Consider the following 22,730-nt stretch of genomic DNA (forward strand, 5'->3'; position numbering starts at 1 on the left):
TGGCGCTCCTCCATGTCACTCCAGAAAGTCGCTCCACCATGTCCATCCTCCATGTCGATCTTCCATGTCTCTCTTTCATCTCTACCATGTTACTTTTCCATGTCACTCCTCCATGTCGGTCAACATTGACACTCCTCCATGTCGATCCTCTATGTCGCTCCCACATGTCGATCCTCATTGTCACTCCTCCATGTAGATCCTACATGTCACTCCAGAATTTCACTCCAGAATTTAACTGTACAATGTCACTCCTCCATGTCAGTTTTCCTTGTCAATACTCCATGTCGACTCCTCCTTGTTGATCCTCCATATCGCTCCTCCATGTCGATCCTTCATGTCACTCCTCCATTTAGATCCTACATGTTACTCCTCCATGTCGATCTTCCATGTCACTCCTCCATGTCACTCCAGAATGTCGCTCCACCATGTCCCTCCAGAATGTACCTCCTCGTTGTCAGTCTTCCATGTCACTCCGCGATGTAGCTCCTCCATGTAGCTCCTCCATGTCGCTCTTCCATGTCACTCCTCCATTTCACTCTTCCATGTCGATCCTCCATGTCACTCCTCCATGTCGATCCTCCATGTCGCTCCTCCATTTCACTCCTCCATGTCCCTCCTCCAAGTCACTCCTCCATGTTGATCCTCCAGGTCGATACTCCATGTTGCTCCTCCATGTCATGTCATTCCTCCATGTCACTCCAGAATGTCGCTCTTCCATGTCACTCCAGAATGTCACTCCAGAAATTAACTCCAGATTGTTACTCCTCCATGTCCCTCCTCCATGTCGCTCTTCCATGTCGCTCCTCCATGTCACTCTTTAATGTCGATCCTCCATGTCACTCCTCCATGTCGATCCTTCATGTCGCTCCTCCATTTCACTCCTCCATGTCACTCCTCCAAGTCACTCCTCCATGTTGATCCTCCAGGTCGATACTCCATGTTGCTCCTCCATGTCATGTCATTCCTCCATGTCACTCCAGAATGTCGCTCTTCCATGTCACTCCAGAATGTCACTCCAGAAATTAACTCCAGATTGTTACTCCTCCATGTCCCTCCTCCATGTCACTCCTCCATGTAGATCCTTCATGTTATTCCTCCGTGTCACTCCTCCTTGTCACTCCTCCATGTCACTACTCAATGTCAATCCTCCATGTCAATCCTCCATATCTTCCATGTCACTCCACCGTGTCGCTCCTCCATGTCACTTATTCATGTCGATCCTCCATGTCGCACCTCCTTGTTCCTCCATATCACTCCTCCATGTCATTCCTCCATGTAACTCCAGTATGTCGCTCCTCCATGTCACTCCAGAATGTCAATCCAGATTTAACTCCAGAATGTCACTCCAGAATTTAACTCCAGATTGTAACTCCTCCATGTCCCTCCTCCATGTCGCTCCTCCATGTCACTCCTCCATGTCACTCCAGAATGTCAATCCAGATTTAACTCCAGAATGTCACTCCTCCATGTCGATCCTCCGTGTCGATCTTCCATGTCTCTCCTCCATGTCACTCCTCCATCTTCACCCTGTCATTCCTCCATGTCACTCCTCCAGGTCGATCCACCTTGTTGCTCCTCCATGTTGCTCCTCCATGTCACTCCTCCATGTAACTGCTTCATGTCGATCCTCCATGTCGATCCTCGATGTTGCTCCTCCATTTCACTTCTCCATGTCTTCCATGTCACTACCCTATGTACCTCCTCCATGTAGATGCTTCATGTTACTCCTCTATGTCAATCCTCCATATCTGTCATCAATGTCCCTCCAGAATGTCCCCCCAAAATGTCACTCCTCCATATGACTCCTCCATGTCGCTTCTCTTTGTCACTCCTCCATGTCACTGCTGAATGTCGATCCTCCATGTCACTCCTCCATGTCTTCCATGTCGACACATGTCGATCCTCCATGTCGCTCCTCCTTGCTAATCCATATCACTCCACCATGTCGCTCATCCATGTCACTCCAGAATGTCGCTCCTCCATGTCAATCCAGATTTAACTCCAGAATGTCCTCAATGTTACTCCAGAATGTCACTCCTCCATGTCACTCCAGAATGTCACTCCACCATGTCCCTCCAGCATGTACTTCCTTGTTGTCAGTCCTCCATGTCGCTCCACAATGTTGCTCCTCCATGTAGCTCCTCCATGTTGCTCTTCCATGTTGCTCCTTCATGTCACTCCTCCATGTCGATCCTCCATGTCACTCCTCCATGTCGATCCTCCATGTCGGTCCTCCATGTCACTCCTCCATTTCACTGTTCCATGTCACTCCAGAATGTAGGTCCTCCAAGTCACTCCTTCATGTTGATCCTCCATGTCGATACTCCATGTTGTTCCTCCATGTCACTCCTCTGTCTTCCATGTCACTCTCCCATCTCACTCCTCCATGTCGCTCCTCCATGTAGATCCTTCATGTTACTCCTCCATGTCGCTCCTCCTTGTCACTCCTCAATGTCACTAATCAATTTCGATCCTCTATGTCACTCCTCCATGTTTTCCATATCACTCCACCGTGTCGATCCTCCATGTCGATCCTCCATGTTGGTCCTCCATTTCACTCCTCCATGTCTTCCATGTCACTCCCCCATTTACCTCCTCCATGTCGTTCCTCCATTTAGGTCCTTCATGTTGCTCCTCGATGTCACTCCAGAATTTATCTCCAGAATGTCTCTCCAGAATGTCACTCCTCCCTGTCACTACTCCATGTCACTCCTCAATGTCGATCCTCCGTGTTGCTCCTCTGTGCTCCTCAATATCACTCATCCATGTCGCTCCTCCATGTCACTCCAGAATGTCACTACTCCATGTCTCTACTCAATGTATCTCCTCCATGTCACTGCTCCATGTCGATCCTGCATGTCACTCCTCCATGTCGCTCCTCAAGGTCGCTCCTCAATGTTGAGCCTCCATGTCGTTCCTCTATGTCACTCCTCCATTTAGATTCTCCAAGTTACTCCTCCATGTCCCTCCTCCATATCGCTTCTCCATGTCACTCCAGAATTTCACTCCTCCATGTCCCTCCTCTATGTCACTCCTCCATGTCACTCCTCCCTTTCTTCCACGTCACACTTCCATGTCACTCCTCCATGTCACTCCATGTCGATCTTCCATGTCGATCCCTCATGTCTCTCCTCCATGTCACTTCTCTAAGTCTACAATGTCACTCCTCCATGTCACTCCTCCATGTTGATCTTTCATGTCAGTCCTCCATGTCTCTTCTTAATGTCGTTCCTCCATGTCGCTCCTACATGTCACTCCAGAATGTCACTCCTACATGTCACTCTGGAATGTCTCCATGTCTTCAATGTCACTCCTTACTGTCACTCCTCTATTTCGATCCTCTGTGTCATTCCTCCATGTCAATCCTCCATGTTACTCTTCCATTTAGATCCTCCAAGTTACTCCTCCATGTCCCTCCTCCATGTCACTCCAGAATTTCACTCCTCCATGTCCCTCCTCTATGTCACTCCTCCATGTCGATCCTCTATTTCGCTCCTCCATGTCGCTCCTCCATGTCACTCCTCCCTTTCTTCCACGTCACACCTCTATGTAATTCCTCCATTTCAATCCTCCATGTCACTCCTCCATGTCATTCCGCCATGTCGCTCCTACATGTCACTCCTCCATGTTGATCCTCAATGTCTCTCCTCCATGTCACACTTCCATGTCACTGCTCGATGTCGCACCTCCATGTCGATCCTCCATTTCGATCCTCCATGCTGATGCACCATGTCACTGCTCCATGTCTTCCATGTCACTCCAGAATGTCGCTCCTCCATGTCACTCCAAAATGTCGCTCCTCCATGTCCCTCCAGAATGTCATTCATCCATGTCTGTCCTCCAAATCGCTACGTGTTGTTGCTCCTCATGTAGCTCCTCCATGTAACTCTACTATGTTTCTCCTCCATGTCACTCCTCCATGTCGCTTCTCCTTGTCACTCCTCCATGGCATTGCTCCATGTCGATCGTCCTTGTTGATCCTCCATATTGCTACTCCATGTCACTCATCCATGTCTTCCATGTCACTCTCTCATACACCTCCTCCATGTCGCTCCTCCATGTCACTACTCCATGTTGATCCTCCATGTCGCTCCTCCTTGCTCCTCCATATATCTCCTCCATGTCACTCCAGAATGTCGCTCCTACATGTCACTCTGGAATGTCACTCCAAAATTTAACTCCAGAATGTCACTCCTCCATGTGCCTCCTCCATGTCATTCAATAATGTCATTCCTCCATGTCCTTTCTCCATGTCAATACTCAATGTCAGCCATCCATGTCGATCCTTCATGTCGCTCTTCAATGTTGCTCCTCCACGTTGCTCCTCCATGTCGATCCTCCATGTTGCTCCTCCATGACGCTCCTCTTGTCACTCATCCATGTTACTTTTCCATGATGATCCTCCATGTCGATCTTCCATGTCTCTACTCCATGTAACTCCTCCATTTCTACCATGTCACTGCTCCATATTGTTCCTTCATGTCGATGCTCCATGTGACTACTCCATGGCGATTGACCATGTCGCTCCTCCTTGATCATCCATATAACTCCTCCCTGTTGCTCCTCCATGTCATTCCAGAATAACGTTTCTACATGTCAGTCCAGAATATCGCTCCAGAATGTAACTCCAGAATATCACTCCTCCATGTCGATCCGCTATTTAACACCACCATGTCCCTCCTCCATGTCACTCCTCCCTGTCTTCCATGTCACTCCTCCATGTCACTCCTCCATGTTACTCCTCCTTTCTCCTCCATATCACTCCTCCATGTCGTTCTTCCATGTCACTCCAGAATGTCACTCCTCCATGACACTCCAGAATGTCAATCCAGAATTTAAATCCAGAATGTTACTTCTCCATGTTCCTCATACATGTCGCTCCTCCATGTCATTCCAGAATGTCCCTCCAGAATGTCACTACAGAATGTCACTCCTCCATGTCACTCCTCCATGTCGATCCTCTATTTCGCTCCTCCATGTCGCTCCTCCATGTCACTCCTGCATTTCTTCCGTGTCACTCCTCTATGTAACTCCTCCATGTCAATACTACATGTCACTCCTCCATGTCACTCCTCTATGTCAATCCTCCATATCTCTCATCAATGTCACTCCAGAATGTCGCTCCTCTATGTCACTCCAGAATGTCCCTCCAGAATGTCCCTCCAAAATGTAACTCCTCCATGTCACTCCTCCATGTCGCTCCTCTTTGTCACTCCTCCATGTCACTGCTCAATGTCGATCCTCCATGTCACTCCTCCATTTCTTCCATGTCGACACATCTCGATCCTCCATATTGCTCCTCCTCGCTCATCCATATCACTCCACGATGTCACTCCTCCATGTCACTTAAAAATGTCACTCCAAAATGTCAATCCAGATTTTACTCCAGAATGTCACTCCTCCATGTCGATCCTCCATGTCGATCTTCCATGTCTCTCCTCCATGTCACTCCTCCATCTCTACCATTTCACTCATCCATGTTGATCCTCCATGTCGATCTTCCATGTCTCTCCTCCATGTCACTCCTCCATCTCTACCATGTCACTCCTCCATGTCACTCCTCCATGTCGATCAATCTTGTTGCTCCTCCATGTCGATCCTCTATGTAGCTACTAATGTCAATCCTCCATGTCTCTCCTCCATGTCACTCCTCCATATCACTCCTCCATGTCACTCCTACATGTCGATCTTCCATGTCGCTCCTCCATGTCACTCCAGAATGTTGCTCCTCTGTGTCACTACGGAATGTCGCTCCTCCATGATCCTCCAGAATGTCATTCCTCCATGTCAGTCCTCCAAGTCGCTCCGTGATGTTGCTCCTCATGTAGCTCCTCCATGTAACTCTTCTATGATTCTCCTCCTAGTCACTCCTCCATGTTGATCCTCCATGTCGCTCCTCCTTGCTCCTCTATTTCACTCCTCCATGTCGTTCTTCCATGTCACTCCAGAATGTTTCTCCTCCATGACACTCCAGAATGTCACTTCAGAATTTTACTCCAGAATGTTACTCCTCCATGTCCCTCCTCCATGTCGCTCCTCCATGGCACTCCAGAATGTCTCTCCAGAATGTCACTCAAGAATGTCACTCCTCCATGTCCCTCCTCCATGTCACTCCTCCATGTCGATCCTCCATGTCGATCCTCTATTTCGCTCCTCCATGTCACTCCTCCATGTCAATCCTCCCTTTCTTCTACGTCACACCTCTATGTAACTCCTCCATGTCAATACTACATGTCACTCCTCCTTGTCACTCCTCCATGTTGCTCCTCCATGTCACTCCTCCATGTTGATCCTCTATGTCAATCCTCCATATCTCTCATCAATGTCACTCCAAAATGTCACTCCAGAATGTCGCTCCTCCATGTTACTCCAGAATGTCCCTCCAAGATGGCCCTCCAAAATGTAACTCCTCCATGTCACTCCTAAATGTCTTCCATGTCGACACATCTTGATCCTCCATATCGCTCCTCCTTGCTCATCCATATCAATCCACCATGTCACTCCTCCATGTCACTCCAAAATGTCAATCCAGATTTAACTCCAGAATGTCACTCCTCCATGTCAATCCTCAATGTCGAACTTCCATGTCTCTCCTCCATGTCACTCCTCCATCTCTACCATGTCACTCCTGCATGTCGATCCTCCATGTCGATCTTCCATGTCTCTCCTCCATGTCGATCTTCCATGTCGATCTTCCATGTCTATCCTCCATGTCACTCCTCCATCTCTACCATGTCACTCCTCCATGTCACTCCTCCATGTCGATCCTCCATGTCACTCCTCCAGTTCACACCTTCATGTTGCTCCTCCATGAAGATCCTAGATGTCGCTTCTCCATGTCGACCCACCATGTCGCTCATCCTTGCTCCTCCATGTCACTCATCCATGTCACTCCAGAATGTCAACCCTACATGTCACTCCAGAATGTCAACCCTACATGTCACTCCAGAATGTCACTCCAGAATGTCAACCAAGTATGTAGCTCCTCCTTGTCCCTCCCTCATGTCACTCCTCCAAGTTGCTACTCCATGTCTCTCCTCCATGTCGATCCACCATGTCGCTCATCCTTGCTCATCCTTGCTCCTCCATGTCACTCCTCCATGTCACTCCAGAATGTCGCTCCTCCATGTCCCTCCTTCCTGTCACTCCTCCATGTTGCTCCTCCATTTCCCTCCTTCCTGTCACTCCTACATGTCACTCCAGAATGTCACTCCAGAATGTCAACCCAGTATGTAGCTCCTCCTTGTCCCTCCATCATGTCACTCCTCCAAGTTGCTACTCCATGTCTCTCCTCCATGTCGACCCACCATGTCGCTCATCCTTGCTCCTCCATGTCACTCCTCCATGTCACTCCAGAATGTCAATCCTACATGTCACTCCAGAATGTCACTCCAGAATGTCAACCAAGTATGTAGCTCCTCCTTGTCCCTCCCTCATGTCACTCCTCCAAGTTGCTACTCCATGTCTCTCCTCCATGTCGATCCACCATGTCGCTCATCCTTGCTCATCCTTGCTCCTCCATGTCACTCCTCCATGTCACTCCAGAATGTCGCTCCTCCATGTCCCTCCTTCCTGTCACTCCTCCATGTTGCTCCTCCATTTCCCTCCTTCCTGTCACTCCTACATGTCACTCCAGAATGTCACTCCAGAATGTCAACCCAGTATGTAGCTCCTCCTTGTCCCTCCATCATGTCACTCCTCCAAGTTGCTACTCAATGTCTCTCCTCCATGTCGATCCACCATGTCGCTCATCCTTGCTCATCCTTGCTCCTCCATGTCACTCCAGAATGTCACTCTAGAATGTAAACCCAGAATGTCGGTCCTCCATGTCCCTCCTTCCTGTCACTCCTCCATGTTGCTCCTCCATGTCCCTCCTTCCTGTCACTCCTCCATGTCACTCCTCCTTGTCGCTCCTCCATGTCAATCCTCCATTTTGCTCCTCCATGTCGCTCCTCCATATTGATCCTCCATGTCACTCCTCCATGTCAATCCTCCTTCCTCCTCCATGTCACTCCTCCATGTCAAACCTGCATGTCGCTCCTCCATGTCACTCCTCCATGTCACTGCTTCATGCCGCTCCTCCATGTCTCTACTCCATGTGGATCCTCCATGTCGCTCATCCTTGCTCCTCCATGTCACTCCTCCATGTCACTCCTCCTTGTCACTCCAAAATGTCCCTCCTCCATGTCCCTCCTCCAAGTCACTCCTCCATGTCACTCCATAGCCCTCCTGTTGTCTTCGGGTCAAATTGACCCGAAGACAACAGGAGGGTTAAACAGGCCAACTGATGATAATGAACAAGGCTATTATTTGACAATAATGTTTCTTGTCTGGCTATTATTAATAATATGAGCATACTTTTGTTAATTTTTCATGACCTAATGTTGAATTTCTGTGGATTTATCCCTCCTGTTGTCTTCGGGTCAATTTGACCCGAAGACAACAGGAGTGTTAATGTCACTACTCAATGTCACTCCATGTCGCTCCTCCATGTCACTCCTCCATATCAATCCTCCATTTTGCTTCTCCATGTCACTCCTCCATGTCACTCCTCCTGTTCACTCCTACATGTCACTACTCCATGTCGCTCCATGTTGCTCCTCCATATCAATCCTCCATGTCGCTCCTACATGTCAATCATCCATGTCACTCCTCCATGTCGATCATCCAAGTCAATCCTCCATGTCGCTCCTCCTTCCTCCTCCATGTCAATCCTGCATGTCACTGCTCCATGTCACTCCTCCATGTCGATCCTGCATGTTGCTCCTCCATGTCACTCCTCCATGTCACTCCTCCATGTCGATCCTGCATGTTGCTCCTCCATTTCACTCCTCCATGTCACTGCTTCATGCCACTCTTCCATGTCTCTACTCAATGTCGATCCTCCATGTCGCTCATCCTTGCTCCTCCATGTCACTCCTCCATTTCGCTCCTCCATGTTGCTCCTCCATGTTGATCCTCCATGTCACTCCTCCATGTCGCTCCTCCTTCCTCCTCCATGTCACTCCTCCATGTCGATCCTGCATTTCACTCCTCCATGTCACTCCTCCATATCAATGCTTCATGCCGCTCCTCCATGTCTCTACTCCATGTCGATCCTCCATGTCACTCCTTAATGTCACTCCTCAATTTCACTCCTTCATGTCGATCCTCCATGTCATTCCTCCAGTTCACACCTTCATGTTGCTCCTCCATGTCACTTCTTGTCACTCCTCAATGTCACTTCACCATGTCACTCCTCCATATCAAACCTCCATTTCACTCCCCCATGTCGATCCACCATGTCGCCCATCCTTGCTCCTCCATGTCACTCCTCCATGTCACTCCAGAATTTCGATCCTCCATGTCACTCCAGAATGTCAAGCCAGAATGTCAACCCAGAATGTCGCTCCTACATGTTCCTCCTTTCTGTGACTCCTCCATGTAATTTTTCCATGTCACTCCTCCGTGTCTTCCATGACACTCCTCCATGTCACTCCTACATATCACTCCTGTTTGTCGATCCTACATGTCACTCCTCCATGTCGCTCCTCCATGTCACTCCTTCATATCACAGCTACATGTCGATCCTCCTTGCTCCTCCATGGCACTCCTGCATGTCGCTCCTCCATGTCACTCCAGAATGTCGGTCCTCCAAGTCATTCCAGAATGTCACGCAATAATGTCACTCCAGTATGTCACTCCTCCTTGTCCCTCCTCCATGTCACTCCTCTATCTCGATCCTCCATGTTGATCCTTCATTTCACTCCTCCATGTCCCTCCTCCAAGTCACTCCTCCATATCACTCCTTTATGTCACTCCTCAATGTCACTCCTCCATGTCGATCCTCCATGTCACTCCTCCAGGTCACACCTTCATGTTGCTCCTCCATGTAGATCCTAGATGTCGCTCCTCCAAGTTGTTACTCCATGTCACTCCTCCATGTCGACCCACCATGTCGCTCATCCTTGCTCCTCCATGTCACTCCTCCATGTCACTCCAGTATGTCACTCCAGAATGTCACTCCAGAATGTCAACCCAGTATGGAGCTCCTCCTTGTCCCTCCCTCATGTCATTCCTCCAAGTTGCTACTCCATGTCTCTCCACCATGTCGATCCACCATGTTGCTCATCCTTGCTCATCCTTGCTCCTCCTTGTCACTCCTCCATGTCACTCCAGAATGTCAACCCAAAATGTCAACCCAGAATGTCCCACTCGTCCTTGTCGATCATCCATGTCACTCCTCCTTGTCGCTCCTCCATGTCAATCCTCCATTTCGCTCCTCCATGTCGCTCCTCCAAGTTGATCCTCCATGTCACTCCTCCATGTCGCTCCTCCTTCCTCCTCCATGTCACTCCTCCATGTCAATCCTGCATGTCACTGCTCCATGTCACTCCTCCATGTCGATCCTGCATGTCACTGCTTCATGCCGCTCCTCCATGTCTCTACTCCATGTCGATCCTCCATGTCCCTCCTCTAAGTCACTCCTCCATGTCACTCCTTAATGTCACTCCTCAATGTCACTCCTCCATGTAGATCCTTCATGTCACTCATCCATGTCACTCCTCCATGTTGCTCCTCCATGTAGATCCCAGAAGTCGCTCCTCCATGTCGCTTCCACATGTCAATCCTCAATGTCACTCTAGAATGTCACTCCTCCAAGTTGCTACTCCATGTCTCTCCTCCATGTCGATCCACCATGTCGCTAATCCTTGCTCATCCTTGCTCATCCATGGCACTCCTCCTTGTCACTCCTCCATGTCACTCTAGAATGTCAACCCAGAATGTCGCTCCTCTTTTGTCCCTCCTTCCTGTGACTCCTCCATGTCTTCCATGACAATCCTCCATGTCACTCATCCATGTCACTCGTGCATGTCATTCCTCTATGTCACTCCTCCATGTCACTCCTTCATATACTGCACTATGTCGATCCTCCATGACAGTCCTCAATGTCGATCTTCCATGTCGCTCCGCCTTGCTCCTCCATGGCACTCCTCCATGTTGCTCCTCCATGTCACTCCAGAGTGACTCTCCTCCATGTCATTCCAGAATGTCACTCAGGAATGTCACTCCTCCCTCTCACTCCGCCATATCGCTCCTCCATGTCACTCCTCCATGTCGCTCCTCCATGTCACTCCTCCATATCAATCCTCCATTTTGCTCCTCCATGTCACTCCTCCATGTTGCTCCTCCATGTCCCTCTTTCCTGTCACTCCTCCATGTCAATCCTCCATGTAAATCCTCCATTTTGCTCCTCCATTTCGCTCCTCCATGTTGATCCTCCATGTCACTCCTCCATGTCGCTCCTCCTTCCTCCTCCATGTCACTCCTCCATGTCAATCCTGCATGTCGCTCCTCCATGTCACTCCTCCATGTCACTGCTTCATGCCGCTCCTCCATGTATCTACTCCATGTGGATCCTCCATGTCGCTCATCCTTGCTCCTCCATGTCACTCCTCCATGTCGCTCCTCCTTGTCACTCGAAAATGTCCCTCCTCCATTTCCCTCCTCCAAGTCACTCCTCCATGTCACTCCTTAATGTCACTCCTCAATGTCACTCCTCCATGTCGCTCCTCCATGTAACTCCTCCATATCAATCCTCCGTTTTGCTCCTCTATGTCACTCCTCCTTGTCACTCCTACATGTCACTCCTCCATGTCGCTCCTCCATGTTGCTCCTCCATTTCAATCCTCCATGTTGCTCCTCCATGTCGATCATCCATGTCACTCCTCCATGTCGATCATTCAAGTCACTCCTCCATGTCGCTCCTCCTTCCTCATCCATGTCAATCCTGCATGTCACTGCTCCATGTCACTCCTTCATGTCGATCCTGCATGTCGCTCCTCCATGTCACTCCTCCATGTCACTCCTCCATGTCGATCCTGCATGTTGCTCCTCCATGTCACTCCTCCATGTCACTGCTTTATGCCGCTCCTCCATGTCTCTACTCCATGTTGATCCTTCATGTCGCTCATCCTTGCTCCTCCAAGTCACTCCTCCATGTCACTCCTTAATGTCACTCCTCAATGTCACTCCTCCATGTCGATCCTCCATGTCACTCCTCCAGTTCACAGCTTCATGTTGCTCCTCCATGTAGATCCTAGATGTCGTTTCTCCATGTCGACCCACCATGTCGCTCATCCTTGCTCCTCCAGGTCACTCCTCCATGTCACTCCAGAATGTCACTCCTACATGTCACTCCAGAATGTCACTCCAGAATGTCAACCCAGTATATAGCTCCTCCTTGTCCCTCCCTCATGTCACTCCTCCAAGTTGCTACTCCATGTCACTCCTCCATGTCGCTCCTTCATGTCTATCCTCCATGTCACTCCTCCTTGTCACTCCTACATGTCACTCCTCCATGTTGCTCCTCCATATCAATCCTCCATGTCGCTCCTCCATGTCGATCATCCATGTCACTCCTCCATGTTGATCATCCATGTCACTCCTCCTTGTCGCTCCTCCATGTCACTCCTCCTTGTCGACCCACCATGTCGCTCATCCTTGCTCCTCCATGTCACTCCTCCATTTCACTCCAGAATGTCACTCCTACATGTCACTCCAGAATGTCACTCCAGAAGGTCAACCCAGTATGTAGCTCCTCCTTGTCCCTCCCTCATGTCACTCCTCCAAGTTGCTACTCCATGTCTCTCCTCCATGTCCATACACCATGTCGCTCATCCTTGCTCATCCTTGCTCCTCCATGTCACTCCTCCATGTCACTCCAGAATGTTACTCTAGAATGTCAACCCAGAATGTCGCTCCTCCATGTCCCTCCTTCCTGTCACTCCTCCATGTTGCTTCTCCATGTCCCTCCTTCATGTCAATCCTCCATGTCACTCCTCCTTGTCGCTCCTCCATGTAAATCCTCCATTTCGCTCCTCCATGTCGCTCCTCCATGTTGATCCTCCATGGCACTCCTCCATGTCGCTCCTTCTTCCTCCTCCATGTCACTCCATGTCAATCCTGCATGTCGCTCCTCCATGTCACTCCTCCATGTCACTGCTTCATGCCGCTCCTCCATGTCTCTACTCCATGTGGATCCTCCATGTCGCTCATCCTTGCTTCTCCATGTCACTCCTCCATGTTGCTCCTCCTTGTCACTCCAAAATGTCCCTCCTCCATGTCCCTACACCAAGTCACTCCTCCATGTCACTCCTTAATGTCACTCCTCAATGTCACTCCTCCATGTCGCACCTCCATGTCACTCCTCCATATCAATCCTCCATTTTGCTCCTCCATGTCGCTCCTCCTTCCTCCTCCATGTCAATCCTGCATGTCACTGCTCCATGTCACTCCTCCATGTCGATCCTGCATGTCGCTCCTCCATGTCACTCCTCCATGTCGCTCCTTCTTCCTCCTCCATGTCACTCCTCCATGTCAATCCTGCATGTCGCTCCTCCATGTCACTCCTCCATGTCACTGCTTCATGCCGCTCCTCCATGTCTCTACTCCATGTGGATCCTCCATGTCGCTCATCCTTGCTCCTCCATGTCACTCCTCCATGTCGCTCCTCCTTGTCACTCCAAAATGTCCCTCCTCCATGTCCCTCCTCCAAGTCACTCCTCCATGTCACTCCTCCATGTCGCTCCTCCATGTCTATCCTCTATGTCACTCCTTCTTGTCACTCCTACATGTCACTCCTCCATGTCGCTCCTCCATGTTGCTCCTCCATATCAATCCTCCATGTCGCTCCTCCATGTCGATCATCCATGTCACTCCTCCATGTCGATCATCCAAGTCACTCCTCCATGTCGCTCCTCCTTCCTCCTCCATGTCAATCCTGCATGTCACTGCTCCATGTCACTCCTCCATGTCGATCCTGCATGTCGCTCCTCCATGTCACTCCTCCATGTCACTCCTCCATGTCGATCCTGCATGTTGCTCCTCCATGTCACTCCTCTATGTCACTGCTTCATGCCACTCCTCCATGTCTCTACTCAATGTCGATCCTCCATGTCGCTCATCCTTGCTCCTCCATGTCACTCCTCCATGTCGCTCCTCCTTGTCACTCCTCCATGTCCCATATCCATGTCCCTCCTCCAAGTTACTCCTCCATGTCACTCCTTAATGTCACTCCTCAATGTCACTCCTCCATGTCGATCCTCCATGTCACTCCTCCATGTCACTCCTCCATGTCGACCCACCATGTCGCTCATCCTTGCTCCTCCATGTTGTCACTCCTACATGTCATTCCTCCATGTCACTCCAGAATGTCAACCCAGAATATAGCTCCTCCATGTCCCTCCTTCATGTCACTCCTCCAAGTTGCTACTCCATGTCTCTCCTCCATGTCGATCCACCATGTTGCTCATCCTTGCTCATCCTTGCTCCTCCATGTCACTCCTTCACGTCACTACTCCATGTCACTCCAGAATGTCAACCCAGAATGTCGCTCCTCTTTGTCCCTCCTTCCTGTGACTCCTCCATGTGACTCCTCCATGTAACTCCTCCATGTAACTCCTCCATGTCACTGCTCCATTTCACTTCTCCATGTCGTTCCTCCATGTTTATCCTCCATGTCACTCCTCCATGTCGCTCCTCCTTCCTCCTCCATGTCGCTCCTCCATGTCACTCCAGAATGTCGGTCCTCCAAGTCATTCCAGAATGTCACGCAAGAATGTCACTCCAGTATGTCACTCCTCCTTGTCCCTCCTCCATGTCACTCCTCCATCTCGATCCTCCATGTTGATCCTTCATTTCACTCCTCCATGTCCCTCCTCCAAGTCACTCCTCCATGTCACTCCTTAATGTCACTCCTCAATTTCACTCCTCCATGTCGATCCTCCATGTCATTCCTCCAGTTCACACCTTCATGTTGCTCCTCCATGTCACTTCTTGTCACTCATCAATGTCACTTCACCATGTCACTCCTCCATATCAATACTCCATTTCACTCCCCCATGTCGATCCACCATGTCGCTCATCCTTGCTCCTCCATGTCACTCCTCCATGTCACTCCATAATTTCGATCCTCCATGTCACTCCAGAATGTCAAGCCAGAATGTCAACCCAGAATGTCGCTCCTCCATGTTGATCCTCATGTCACTCCTCCATGTCGCTCCTCCATGTCTTCCATGACACTCCTCCATGTCACTCCTCCATGTCACTCCTGTTTGTCGATCCTACATGTCACTCCTCCATGTCGCTCCTCCATGTAAATCCTCCATTTCGCTCCTCCATGTCGCTCCTCCATGTTGATCCTCCATGTCACTCCTCCATTTCACTCCTCTGTGTCTTCCATGACACTCCTCCATGTCACTCCTTCATATCACTGCTACATGTCGATCCTCCTTGCTCCTCCATGGCACTCCTCCATGTCGCTCCTCCATGTCACTCCAGAATGTCGGTCCTCCAAGTCATTCCAGAATGTCACTCAAGAATGTCACTCCAGTATGTCACTCCACCTTGTCCCTCCTCCATGTCACTCCTCCATGTTGATCCTTCATTTCACTCCTCCATGTCCCTCCTCCAAGTCACTCCTCCATGTCACTCCTTAACCCTCCCGCTGCCCCGTGGGTCACACTGACCCACCGGCATGTTTAAACCTGCATTGTTGAAATTTTTGGCCACAAAGTGCTATCAGCTAGTTAGTTAAAAAACACTGCCATAATCTCACCTATCAAGTTGATATGGCGAGTATGTTAGCAACATTAGCTTGGAGTCGTGTCCTAATGAATACAAGTCTAATACTCACTCTCTTTTAGCTCTGTTTTTGGTCTCTACCAACTTCTGACGGAAATAAGAATAGTCTAGTCTAACTGCTGTTTGGTGCTGAGCAGGATGTGTATAGTGGGTTTAACAGAGATTGTTTGCTGAAAACAGCTTCCTGATGTGACTGGAAACAACACAAATGAGAGCGGTGAGACTGAACCAAAACAGTTAAGTTGCCAGCTTGAAAACCAATGGAATGAGCTGAAAGACTCTAAGACTAGAGCTGCAATGTTGGGTGATAATTCAGTATATGTCAATTTCAGCACAGAGGGGAGCAGTGTTATCTATTAGTTATACAGTATAAAATCAATAGATTAATATGTTCAAAAGATGGTTCAATATGGTTCAAAACTCTGCCTGCCAGTGGCTATCTACTCTGATATAGTGATAAATGAACACTTCCTGCTGCACTGAAGGATTTTAAACACATCAATATTGTTCTATTTACCACATTTGTAGATTTTCTCTTCAAGCTGACCAGTTTTGGAGCACAGCTCCCTGAGAAACAATTTAACACCAAGTGGATTATCCCCGTTAAATAAAGTGAAAGTAAATGGGACTAGTGGGATCGCTCTGAGCAGAGTGAGGATACTCCCCAAGTTAGAGTCTAATTGGTCCGCTGGGAGCAGCCAAGGGAGCTTAATGTGGAAAAAGAGACCTTTTAAACCCGCTTTAGGAAACAGAGGATCTTCTTACATAATTTCAAATGCTCACCTACATTAACAATGCTTAAAGGCTGGTTTTGTGGTGAGGGCAGAGTGGCACCAGACTGAATTTGACTTCAGTCTGAAAAAAGTAAACGTTTTAAATGAATCAGAGTTCAGATTGTAGCAAACTGAGACTGTTGGAGCCTTTTTTTAGGAAATAAAAGGCTTCAAAATGTCTGTTATCTTAAATTATATAATCACACCCCAACTGGGCCTTAATTTGATCAAGACAAGTAGCGAGTGAGGGCAGAAGAAGTTAATTCATCAAGGAGAAGTCACTGCCATTTGAACTCAACACCACCAACAGTTCTAGAAAATGTAATCAGTCTTCTTTCAAGAAAACTACTTTTGGAGTTTGTTTGGTATGACAATGTAATCCAGACCATCTGCAGGAAATGACCCAAAAGAGGAAGAGTTTATGGGTAGAAAGAGATGGATTATTGAGTATGCATGGAGAGCTGAGCATGATACATTTAAATATACTATTTAACTTTGTTCTTAAACAGCCAGTCACTAGTTTTTATCAAACAAACATGAGGAAATAGTGCATTTGTTGGGGACTATTTTCAGAGGCGGATTAATCCACATTTGGTGCTCCAGTGAGTATTTGTGACAGCAGGACGGTGTGGGATTGAGTCAACATATGGCAATGAAGTAACATGTCACCCAGTGCAACAGTGTGGTTCATTGATCGTTTGTTTGGACAACAATTTCTTTGAAATGCACATAATACTAGTTAGCAGGATCAATTTATGATTTGTTTTGGTCCTTTCATTGAAAATGTAGATTATTTCTAGCCTCATATGTTAACTGGATATAAATAAAAGAGCCATCATTCATACAGTAGCTGAATTGAGTCACTAAAATCAAATCTGACATGATGAAGAGATTCACCAAAACTATGTTTACTAGCTCAGATTCACGTTAAATTAGGCAGTAATTAGGCTAACAAGGCAAAAACAGAAATGCAACAAAATAAATGTTTCCCTTCTGGAAAACAAAGAAATCAAACTGTGCGATTGCACCATACAATGTCTCAATCCAGGGGTTCTCTACATAAAGAAATACAAGTTTGCAAACTGGAGCTCTACCATAGACTGAAAGTATTTATTTCATTACAGCGTTTGATAGATTTTCAAATTAAATAGGTGATTTAGGAATAAGGCGGTGATGTGAAGTGTGAAGAGGCTCAGTAAGCCGGCGGTACTGTAAGTGTTCGTCCTCTAATGACTGTTTATGGAAGGCTGCCTGTGTGAATGAATGGTAATGACTTTCTGGGAAAAGCTTTTTGAAGAAGCTGTTGCCTCCCTACGAAAACAAGGGCTCTCTCACAGCTTGGCTTTTGCCACACACACACACGCACACACACACACGCACACGCACACACGCACACGCACACACACACACACACACACACACACACACACACACACACACACACACACACACACATATATGGAGAGTATATTCGTATATAGTATATAACCCCTTCACACATTTGCACAGATAACATGAGGTACATGCATATGGATGCTGGCGTCTAAATTTATATACACAAACGTGCCTCCATCCTGTGCATGTACACACACACACATGCACAAACACACACACACACACACACACACACACACACACACACGCACACACACACACACACACACACACACACACGCACACACACACACAAACACACACAGACACAACCTTGTACATCTATCTCAAAAAGGCCTTTGAAGGTCTGTCCCAAAGTGAGGCCAAAATGTCCTCACTATGAAGGTCTTAAACTCCAATTGGTCCCCACAAAGATAGCTGCACGCACGCACGCAAACACACATGCACGCACATGCACACACACACACACACACACACACACACACACACACACACACAACCTGTGTGTTCTTCATCCAGTTCAGTGTGCCCCATTTGATGTCTCATTTGCCCACTGAACCACATCTCTCTGTGTATCGTGTTGTCTTTTTTTATTTTTTTCCACAGACTCTAATTAACGTTGTGTTGCCTCTGAGAGAGTCGTTTGCCTCTACATCACCGCAGCGTGCTCTGTGGCTAATTACAGCCGCCGTCATGGCACAATGATCTAAATGAGGGGCGATGCAGGTCAAGACTTTAAAAAAGCATCTCCGAATTTATTTTGCTTATCGTTGTCGTTGCAGGGGGGAAAGCATTTGATAGCCAAAATGTTATCAGACTGAGAATAAAAGCAAAGTTTCTCGCTTGATGCAAGTGCTTTGTTGCAAGTGCTTTGTTGCACCTTATTTAATAGTTTTTTTAAAAAGGCTTTCATAAAACGAGGAGATTGGACAGAAGCATGTAAGTCCTTAAGGCAATACCTGGAAATCACCAAAATTGGAGTTGGTAACAGCAATGTTTTTTGATTTTGTGTCTATAATTTAATATAATTATACTTCAGAATTTCACCGTCTTAAAGCATTTTCTATGGATACATGTTTTATTGTGGAGGGATATTGAAAGCTACATCAGACCAGAGGAACTGCCTTTATTTTGTGAACTTACAGCTTAATATGAAGTAAAGACTACACAAAACCCCTTTTTTATCTTCTTCCATTCCCTTCAACTCTGTTCATGGACTTCTGGGATGAGCTTTATCATCACAGATTATTTCAATTCTGGGAAAAATCAACTGAAATTGTGTTCAAAGTTTAGAAATGTGAAGAATTCTGGGTAGAAATTCTTCTGAAGAGTGGGAAATTTTGAATATTTTTGGCTATTGTTTTTCATTGACAGCAAAGAGTTTTCTTCTGTTAATCTTCTGCACAGACAATTATTATTATGTGACTGACACTTCAAGTCTTGGGTGGACCTGAACTCTTCGGTTAAATCTTCAGTACAAAATATGAGCATGTGTTCAAAATGATCTAGTTCTTTTGATGCTTAAAAAAGTCAAAAGTTCAAGACTGTGGACATAAAAACTCAAAGGTACAGTGAGATTTGGAAGCATCTAGTATGTTTGCAGATATGAGACGACTGAGTATCCCTCTGCTCACTCCTCCCTCCCAAGACTGCGGTAATGTGAGCCGCCGAGTGCAAAAATGCGGTCACAAAATGACACCTGTAGTCTTCCGTCAATCTATGGCATCTCTGGAAGACCAGAGATGCTATAGATTTGAATAAAATACCCACAATTCAACAAGTAGAGTGGTCAATATTTTTTTTTTTTTGCAAAGACCACCATAGGGAACCATCCATGTTATTTTGGGGGCAATTAGATTAAAGAAATCCATATATATGATAAAATTAAGTTTGAAAACAGGTTAAATTTGACTCGAGGACAACAGGAATGTTAACGTTGTGAAACTGTCTCATCATCTTCCCTACTTATTTGTTTCCATCCCTTCTCACCCCCACCTTCCCTGCTTCCTACTTTCCTTTTGTACTTCCTGCCTTTGCTTTGTTCATTCTTAATTTCTTTCTTTTTCCTGATTTGCCTTTATCCCTCTCTCACGCCTTTCTCTCCTTCCTTCTTTGCCCTCTTCTTTCTCTGTCTCTTTTCTTCCTCCCCTCATTTTCTCTACTGATTTGTTTCCATCCTCTTTCCTCCCTTCCTTTCCTCTGTTTCTTCATCTCTTCCTTTTCTGCACTGATTTGTCTTAATCCCTCTCCCCCTCTCATCTCCCTCACACTTCCTTCCCTCCTTCCCTCTCTTCCCACCTGATTTAGTTTTATCTCTCCTCTTCTTCACCTTCACTCTCCTCCCTTTCTGTCCTTTCTCCTCCTCTATACTTCCTAACCTCCTTCTCTCCCTCTACTGGAATTCATCAGCCTCGCTCTGTTCGAGGTGGTTGCAAAAGGTGACTGGCTGTTTCTCTGTGCCAGATTGCCGATTGGATGTTGTCATGGAAACGGCCGCCGGAGGGTGGTTGTTTGGGGCAACTCTCATCCTGCAGAGGTGGAAGAGGTGATGCTCTGTCATGCATAAGCATGTATATGTGTGTGTGTGTGTGTGTGTGTGACAGCTTGTTTGGCATGTATGTACTCGATGAGCATGTACATTTTAAAACGTTGTACTTGACATGCATGTGTGTGTGTGTGTGTGTGTGTGCATGTAATGATGCATGTGAAATTGATTTCTCACCATGAGAGTGTGTGCGTGTGTGAGGAGAGATAACGAGAAAGAGGATATTGCCTGCTCAGTCACCTTCCATGAACAGTGTGTGGGCCTTTTCAACACCTCTGGATGCTCAGCTGTGTGTGTGTGTGTGTGTGTGTGTGTTTGTTTGTTTATCTGTCACATTTGACAGCCATATCCCTTTACATTAGTATTCTGTTCCACTGCAAAACTGTGTGTACATGCTGCAGAGCTGTTTTTGGATATGTATGTGTGTGTGTGTGTGTTTGTAACCGTGCCCTTAAATGCCAGAGAAAGGCCAGAGGAGGAATAAGGTGACAATCTGAGGAAAAACAAGGATGGATAGAAAATGCAAATATAGCTAAGAATGGATTGCAAAGAATTAAAGAGAGCATGAAGAGAGCATACTCCTGCTTTCTACCGGATTAAAAGCAACATTTAAGAGTAGTACAACAACAACAACGAAAACATCCTTAATCCTTAAAATGAGAAACCGTCTATGCAGAACAAATAGAATAAAACTCAAAAACAAAATCGTATTTGTGCAGATTTTCTAATGCATTTGGAGAACGCTTTGCAATATTAATAATGCCAAAACTCAATAAAATGGAAACATTATGAATGGTAATTCCAAGAGCACCCATATTTTTAGGAATAAGGCAGGATTTCCTTGAGGTAAAAGAGTGAAGTCAATGTTTGAAATATTTAGATTGACTTTATTGTTCCCCTGAGGGGAGTAGCAGTGAAGAAAAAGAAAGGATTTAAAGTGGTAATCCTCTAGATCCTCTTGTTTCTGTCTCCATCTTTGTTGCTTGTGAATTGTCTGACATTGGCGGTGACTGAAACCACAGAGAGTTGTAGCCAGTTTATTCCTATTGTACCTTGCAACAACAAAGCAAAATAAAGTGCTTTGCATGAGACAGAAAAGTATTAAGACAATATATAAAAGAAACACAAGGCTGAGGCTAAATAACACCTGTGTTTACCTGTTGTGTGTTTAAACCGTTATAACCGGCAGTGTCCAGTGGGAGGTAGATTTGTTTTAATATCCAAATCAATCTCATGTCTATGAATTAAGTACAGTGAGGCTTAAGACTTTTCTATTTGATAATGCTTATAGTTAGGGCTGCCTTGGACCAGCCCGTAGTTATGCTGCTATAGGCCTAGACTGCCGGTGGACTTCCTATGACACACTGAGCTCCTTTTTCCTTCTGTATATATTCATATCCCATTCACTGTTACTAACTTCATTTCTTCCCCGGAGTCCTTGTGCTTTCTCGTCTCCCAGGTAACCATGGATCGGGATTACACCTGGAGCGGGGTTACACCTGGATCGGAGTTACACCTGGATCGGGGTAACACCTTGATCGGGGTTACACCTAGATCGGGGTAACACCTGGAGCGGGGTTACACCTGGATCGGGGTTACACCTGGAGCGGGGTTACACCTGGAACGGGGTTATACCTGGATCGGGATTACACCTGGAGCGGGGTTACATCTGGATCAGGGTTACACATGGAGTGGGGCTACACATGGATCGGGGTTACACCTGGAGCAGGGTTACACCTAGATCAGGGTTACACCTGGATTGTGGTTGCATCTGCTGCCGCGTCTGCTGCCTGCTCGACACCCACTGCTACCATCATTATTATCCGCCTTTTTATTATTAATAGTATTAGTTATATTTATATTATTATTACAGCTATTAGTTCCATCTGTATTATGAAGCAAGGGACTACCAGGCTAAGTGACAAAGTGGCAGTCTGGAGAATGAGACTTGTCGTTCACTGCCAAAGACATCTAGAACTCCCAGCAAGCATGGTGGTGCTGTGGGAACCAACGCACGTGCATCGATCACGGGGACGTCCCACACCAACATACATGGACGTACTGAGGAGGGATGCTGGACAGTGCTGGCGGGCTAGCCAGATGTATGGAGGACCGAGATAGCTGGAAGCTCCGCTGGAAAGCTCTCTCTCTCTCTCTCTCTCTCTCTCTCTCTCTCTCTCTCTCTCTCTCTCTGAGTGAATGGAGGTAGTGAGCGTGTGAGAGCTGTTGTGATTGCGTTTTTCAATCTTTTTCTTTTTTTTGTATTTGTTCTTTAATGTACTTGTCAGTGTAGTTTCATTAAGTGTTAGTGGTGTGTTTTGTTGGTTTATTTGTTAGTTTAGGGGGTTTTCTGTGTTTTGCCAGCCAGGCCTTTGTCTGGCTGGTTGGCGTCT

The 22,730-nt window shown here is 47.1% G+C and overlaps 1 long non-coding RNA gene across 1 annotated transcript; it reads right to left on the reverse strand.

Moving 5' to 3' along the window:
• Window positions 1-21,766: 21,766 nt before the first annotated feature.
• Window positions 21,767-22,374, reverse strand: LOC119502746. The gene is made up of 3 exons (XR_005210154.1): window positions 21,990-22,374; window positions 21,905-21,955; window positions 21,767-21,853 (listed from the first exon to the last, which is right to left on the reverse strand). It is a non-coding gene; the product is annotated as an uncharacterized LOC119502746 (long non-coding RNA).
• Between the last annotated feature and the right edge of the window lie 356 nt (window positions 22,375-22,730).

The sequence above is a fragment of the Sebastes umbrosus genome, chromosome 15, assembly GCF_015220745.1.
Source record: "Sebastes umbrosus isolate fSebUmb1 chromosome 15, fSebUmb1.pri, whole genome shotgun sequence".
Lineage (NCBI taxonomy): Eukaryota > Metazoa > Chordata > Actinopteri > Perciformes > Sebastidae > Sebastes > Sebastes umbrosus.